This window comes from Dreissena polymorpha, chromosome 11 (genome assembly GCF_020536995.1).
Source record: "Dreissena polymorpha isolate Duluth1 chromosome 11, UMN_Dpol_1.0, whole genome shotgun sequence".
NCBI lineage: Eukaryota > Metazoa > Mollusca > Bivalvia > Myida > Dreissenidae > Dreissena > Dreissena polymorpha.
The window spans coordinates 14,738,696-14,745,453 of NC_068365.1; positions in this window are offsets into that span (position 1 = coordinate 14,738,696).

The following is a 6,758-nucleotide window of genomic DNA, read 5'->3' on the forward strand; positions in this document are numbered from 1 at the left end:
TGAATGTCTGAAGGCCCAATTTGTACTTCGCGTTTTATATCTGGGTCTGCACTGTTAGGATATGCCCTTATGCTAATTTTCCGCAAGACGCGGATCGATTATCAATAAATAAAAACAATGCATGCACACAACTAATTTTTGATACATGTTCCTATCAGAGCTCCAGATATTTTTTTCAGCCGATGGGTATTTCACTCATGAAATCTTTAATTGATGAGTAAAAATCAAAATCCGATAATTTTAAGGAGTATTTATGTTCAAAGGTTCAGAATTAATAATACATTGTACATGTACTGTTAACTTGCTATAACAAGCAGTCTTGTACACAATTAAGCAATCACTTTTGTTTTATTTAACAGTTTTTATGGGTTTTTTTGCCCCTGGCTTATAAGCAGCCATTAATATCTTTTTCCGTCTTGATTTAGCAAGCCACTGTTTAGCACACACTGGCTCAATTTTGAGCCACGGGAAACATTCTTTCCAGTTAGAAATAGTCTTGTCTGTGACTTTATTTCCGTCATGTTTCTTTCTCTGCACCGATTTTATAACATCTGTTAATATACTGTCAACATTAGGGCGTACTTTTTTTTCTGATGTTACTACTGACGATGTCGACTTGAAAGAATCTACCATTTTTAACTGGCTCGCCATTACTTTTTGTTTTATTTACATGACATTAAAACACGAACACATGCAGACGCTGCGGCATACGTCACAAAAAGTTAAGCGCTTTCGGGACAGAGACTGTCCGGTCAGGACAGCACAGATCGTGACGGTCATATGAAAAATAAGCAAGCAGCAAGTTTTCGCATTACATTATGATTCAAGTGGATTCATTGATTGCAAACCGGATTTCAATATATCTATCAGGTTAAACATGTGCTTAGTCTGAATGGTAAGCGGGTGGTATCCGTATAACTTGTTTATTATATGTGTATTTCGGCTGCCATTTTAAAATTGCTTGAAGGTAAAAGTTTTTCCATAGTACCACACAAGAGATGAACTGATAGCAAAAACTATATGTTTGAAGTTGGGTGATTCGGGTTTTATCGAATGTGATGTCAACAGTTTTCAACGTAAGCGTATATCGATTCTCAACAATGCAGCGGGTTTAGTCAACATCGGCCTTTATCGTGTGCCAAAATGAAATGATGCCGTTCTGACTGAGGAGTAAATTCAATCGGGAACCACATTCAATTCAAAGATGGTGATGTCACTAAGTTTTTACCGGTGTGGACACAATGACGGGAATTAGTCCAATCTCCACGCAGAGTTGTCGTTCCTTTCTCTCACATACATCTCTGCGAAAGGCTCAGCATGCCATGTTGCCCAGAAACTGGGCAAAACCGAACAAACGCATTCAAAGTATATTTGATTTGGATTTTTTAGGATCAGAGGCGTAAAATACTGAAAAAGGAATTTGAAATTTACGATACATAGTGCACACGCTTGCGAGTTTTTATTGAACTCTTTGGAACTATTTTATTGCCCAGTTACGCAGATGGAATCATTCCACGCACTTCACAAATGTACACAATTGAACATAATTTGTATTGGGTTACGTTAGGCATTGCTTCGACAAATGTATGTATATAGGTTTGTTAACATAAAAAAATCATATAAATTTTATAATAATGAATTAAGACTGATATAAGATATTATGCATGAGTTGGATTTCTTAAATGCCGTGAATTTAAAGTAACCGTCGTGCAAAAGATTGTTTAGAATACTGCAACCTCCTTGATGAACGATTGGAATGATCATGACTTTAATGAGACGCTTTCATAACAATAGTCCGCTCAATCTCCACGCAGAGCTGTCGTTCCTTTCTCTCACATACACCTCTGCAAAAGGCTCAGCATTGCCCAGAAACTGGGTAAAACCGAACAAACGCATTCAAAGTATCTTTGATTTGGATTTTTTAGGATCAGAGGCGCAAAATAATGAAATAGGAATTTTAAATTTACGATACATCGTGCAAAAACTTGCGAGTTTTAATGCAACTCTTTGGAACTATTTTATTGCCCTTTTACGCAGATGGAATCATTCCACGCACATTACAAATATAAACAATTTAACATAATTTTTATTGAGTGACGTTAGGCATTGCTTCGACGTATGTATGTATGTAGGTTTGTTTACATCAAGAAAACCGTATCAATTTTGTAATAATGAATTAAGACTGATATACGATATGGTATGAGATGGTTTTCTTCGATGCAGTGAATGTAATGTAACCGTCATGCAAGATATTGTTTAGTTTACTGTTACCTCAACGATGAACGCATGGAATGATGATAACATGAAAATAGTCTGTTTTAAGCCCATCACAGAGGTGAATGTAATGTAACCGTCGTGCAAGAGATTAGAATTAGTCATGTTTACATGAATTTATATTCATGTATACACGGCTAATACGCATTGAACTTGTACACGATGCGTTATCCAAATTTGGCCAGGAGTTTTCTCACTCCACAAAATTTTAAGTCGTGCGTATTTTCTTTCTGTGCATGCGTATTTTACGCAAATACGAATCTTATCTGGCCCTCTGGTTCCTATTACTACTGCTACCCCCACGTGTTAGAACTAAAACAACCTTTGATGAAAATACTACAAACTTTAAACTTCACTACTAAATAGATACCTTTAATAAAAGGTTCCATTCTCAATAGAAATTGATGGATTCGATTAATTTCAAAATTACCAAGAAGCTAATTATAAGAACAAAGGTTAATGAGTAGACATTTTAATATCAATATGACAGGCCCGTCTGACCCTGACTTGACTTGTTGACCTCAAATTAAACGGACTTGTCCTAACCTACCATGTGTACATCATATTAATATGAGCCGCCTTCTGGGAAAAAGGGGCTTAATGCAGGTGCTTAACGTCGTTTCAGATAAGCCTGTGTAGTACGCACCGGCTTATATTGGACACACTTTCCGCATAGAATGGATTTGCGCAATGGAGAGACTTCTTGTAAACGAAACATTCCATAACAAGCGATAAGTGTAAGCCAAAATAAGCCGGTGCGGACTGCACAGGCTAACCTGGCACGGCACTTTATGCACATGCAATACGAGCCGTTTTCTCAAAGCGGCTCACATTCATTATCGTCAGTCGATGTGTTCGCAAGATAGCGCATGAAAAAGAAATAGTTCACGGACTGACCATCCAACCGACGGTCAGGTGCATATATCCCAACTTCTTTAAAAAGGGTCATAACAAGTTATCGCTTATGTAAAGAATTAGTGACAAAGATGAAGACATTCACACTTTCCAATGAATATTTAATTGAAAAATCTTAAACGGTCGTGAATGGAAATCAGTTTTCCGTGCGCTTCGACTGTTACTGAATAAAGCTCGAGTCACAGGTACTCGCTCAAATAATAGTTTAAACATGAACACGTTTCCCTCTTGTGGCTTTTAAGGGCATTTAATATCCCCGTTGCCACTGACAAATGTGTCAATATCCCTTTCCGAGTAATGTCTCCTAAAGTTATGATCCCTTGCGACTTTTACTCTGTTTGAGCGAAAAATGTGTGCATGTATATTGTCTCATTTAGACTGACAGCCGTCTGTGTCAAATATCGGATTTATGGTACATATATTGTTACTTTGATCCTCGGAATATAAAGATATGCTGTGACAATCTTTACTTGTGAGTTGGTAAAATAGTAGCCGTGAGGAAAGATACTGCTAATAAAGGCGAACAACCCACCTTATCAAACAAATAAACTTGTCATTCAATATCCAAGGTTAGTTTTCAGACATAAAAAATAGATCATTACTCGTGTACAATCAAGATAATGCAATCTGATAACCTGGTGTAACAAGCGCGATTGTTATATATCGAATACCAAGAAACATAAAACAATCCGATATAAGCGATTACCTTAAATAGTTTAAGTACCGCAGTCAAACATAAAACTAAAACACGCGTTGTTTTTATTTATAGAAAAACCAAAGCCAACTTCTACTTGGAAACAAAGCTTGTGGTTTTAGATGCATTTCGTGGAAGCAATTGTTCGAAAAGAAACCACCTGGTCTTGTAACCCAAAAAGCACGTGCCTTCAAATTAAAGCCGCAAAATCACCGGTAATCTCACGGGACAAATATGCGTTTTGAGTGATACAATGTTCAAAATTACGCAATTCAATATTTCAACCAGATAATTCTGGTAATGAGCGTGTGTATCAATGACACTTGTTTATAGATGTGAATGTATGACTCACTTTGTTTTGATTGCGTACACGAATTCAATTAATAACCTATTTCTATTGGTATTGCTCGCCGAAAATTCATACTAATTTGTTTAAAAAAAGTTGTTTAAAAGGCCATCTTCGTTGATAAATAGGTAAACTGGGAAACTTGAGTTATTTATAACTCGCAATTGGTTCGTCTACCAAAATTGATCTCCCTCATATAAAGATGTAATCAATAGCGCAGTTGTTTGCTGACGTCAACTTTAAGAAATGAAATCCACTATACCACGCACAGTAATTTTTTACTTTGTAGTTTTTATGTTTTTCCCCATTTCTTACTTGTATTTATATTTAACTAAATAGACTGAATCATACTCTTATTTGTTTAACGATGACATAAAACAATGAGAACAACCACTCGAAAATTGCGACGCATCGATCTTACGACCATTTTTTAGTTGCGACTTAATCGTGTAGCTTGTAATATGTTATAATAATCATCGTATGATGTTGCTTAAATAATTTGTATGCATCGAAAGCCTAAGGCTTATTTAAACGCTTCAATGTAGGAAAAACTGAAATACTCCAGGACAATAATACAATTAAATTGCTGCGAGGCTCGTTAAACGCACATACCTTCAGTTATTGTCTGCAAAAACAAATCAAAAGGGCGCCGACGACGCAGTGTAACACTGACACTACATTATTGGTTCGTGTAATAGTCATCATTATAATTCTTCTTAATAAATAATTGGAAATGCATGGAATGGTACTGACAGGAAAACGCTATTTAAAACAACAGTTACAATGATTTATTTTAGGCGGAAAACTCGTTTTCCTTTAAGTGTTAACAGTTAACATAAAAGCGCATCGAACGAACTTACTAACTGTATGAGATGCACGTAATGGCGCCTAGATGTTCGGCGAAATTGGTCACAAGAATTGCTTGATAATGATTTCGCGGAAATCGTCAGGTCAGCGGTCAACGGTGATCGTGTCTTCACAGAGGCAATTTTCCGGTTCTCGGAAATAACTTGCATACATGATGAATAAACATATGAACTGCACAGCGATTTCAACAAAACACCATTAGCGCCGAAAGGCCAATAAACGGACAGGCGGTGTAATTGAATAATATAGCTGTCCGCGATAGTAAACACGATGACACCTGATAACAAAGTTTCGCGTGTCGCATTTTATATCATTTAAACGGCTGCATGCACAATTATTATTTTCTTTACATGTAGTTCAAATGCTCTGACTGATCAGCATCATAAATAAACGAATCATTAACAAATAAGACTTAAAAATACTATTCAGCGATGGGATTTAAAAAGTATAATTAACAAAAAGTTATATACCAAATTTACGCTTATAACTTCTTGTTTGCATTTGACACATGTAAAATCATTAAAACACACTGTGTTCTATGTAGGTTCATTTCAGAATATATGTTTAACAAAACGAGGATGCCTCCACTTTCGACTTTATCTCAAAACTAGACTTGTTGAAAAAATAAACCAAAATAGCCAGCTAAGAATAATAACATGTTCTTTTAATATGTATTTAGTTGCAACCCTTTTAAAGCAATACTTGATGTGTGAATTCCGCGCGAAACAAAATCCCACGGCGAAAGGAAGGACAGATGGATGGCCAAGGACAAATCAATATGTTCCCACTTCACTTCAAAGTGGGAGCCTAACATCTGGGGAAAATATACAAAAACATTTAAGTAATATGTTAACTTAAATTGACTTAACAATAAACGATAACCCTGAGTAATTTTTATCTCAATTTGGTAATGAAACTTTGATCTTAAAACCTCTGCATTGGTTTCTAATATGTCACGTACCAAGTCTGATATTATTTAATGTCAGTTTGATAAAAGAGTATCAATATACAAGTTCCGAGTACGGTCACTTCGATGTATTGTGTCTTGTTCCTCACAGGCTAATCAGGGACGACACTTTCCGCCAAAACTTGATTTTCGGTAAGGAGGGACTTCCTTGAAACTAAAAATACCATTAAAGCGGAAAGTGTCGTCCCTGATTAGCCTGTGCGGACTGCACAGGCTAATCTTGGACGACACTTTACGCAAATGAATTAAGCCCAGTTTTCTCAGAACAAGACACTATTGATTCAGTAAAGCTATCGTCCGACAAAACACCGATCATCTGGTCTTATGCTGAGGTACGATTTCAAACGTTGACTACATGTACAATCAGTGATGGAGTCCATGTTTGTTAGGTCGTGGGACATCACTCTTTGATAAGTATCAAAACATTTATTGCGCACAATTCGCAATATCAAGTTCAACTGTTGGCTTTCAATTTATCATCTTTAAAAAATCAAGATTTTAAATTTTATATTGCTTGTTGTGCTATGTCACCAGGCTCTTGCATAAATTACTCAGCTGATGTTCTAAATCAATCCTCTGTAACATGAATCTATTGAATTTATGACCAAGCGTTTTCCCCATTCATCACTCAAACACACATGTACATGTAATAATGTTTGATTGCTTTTACTTGTACTTGCCCTATGATTAAAAGT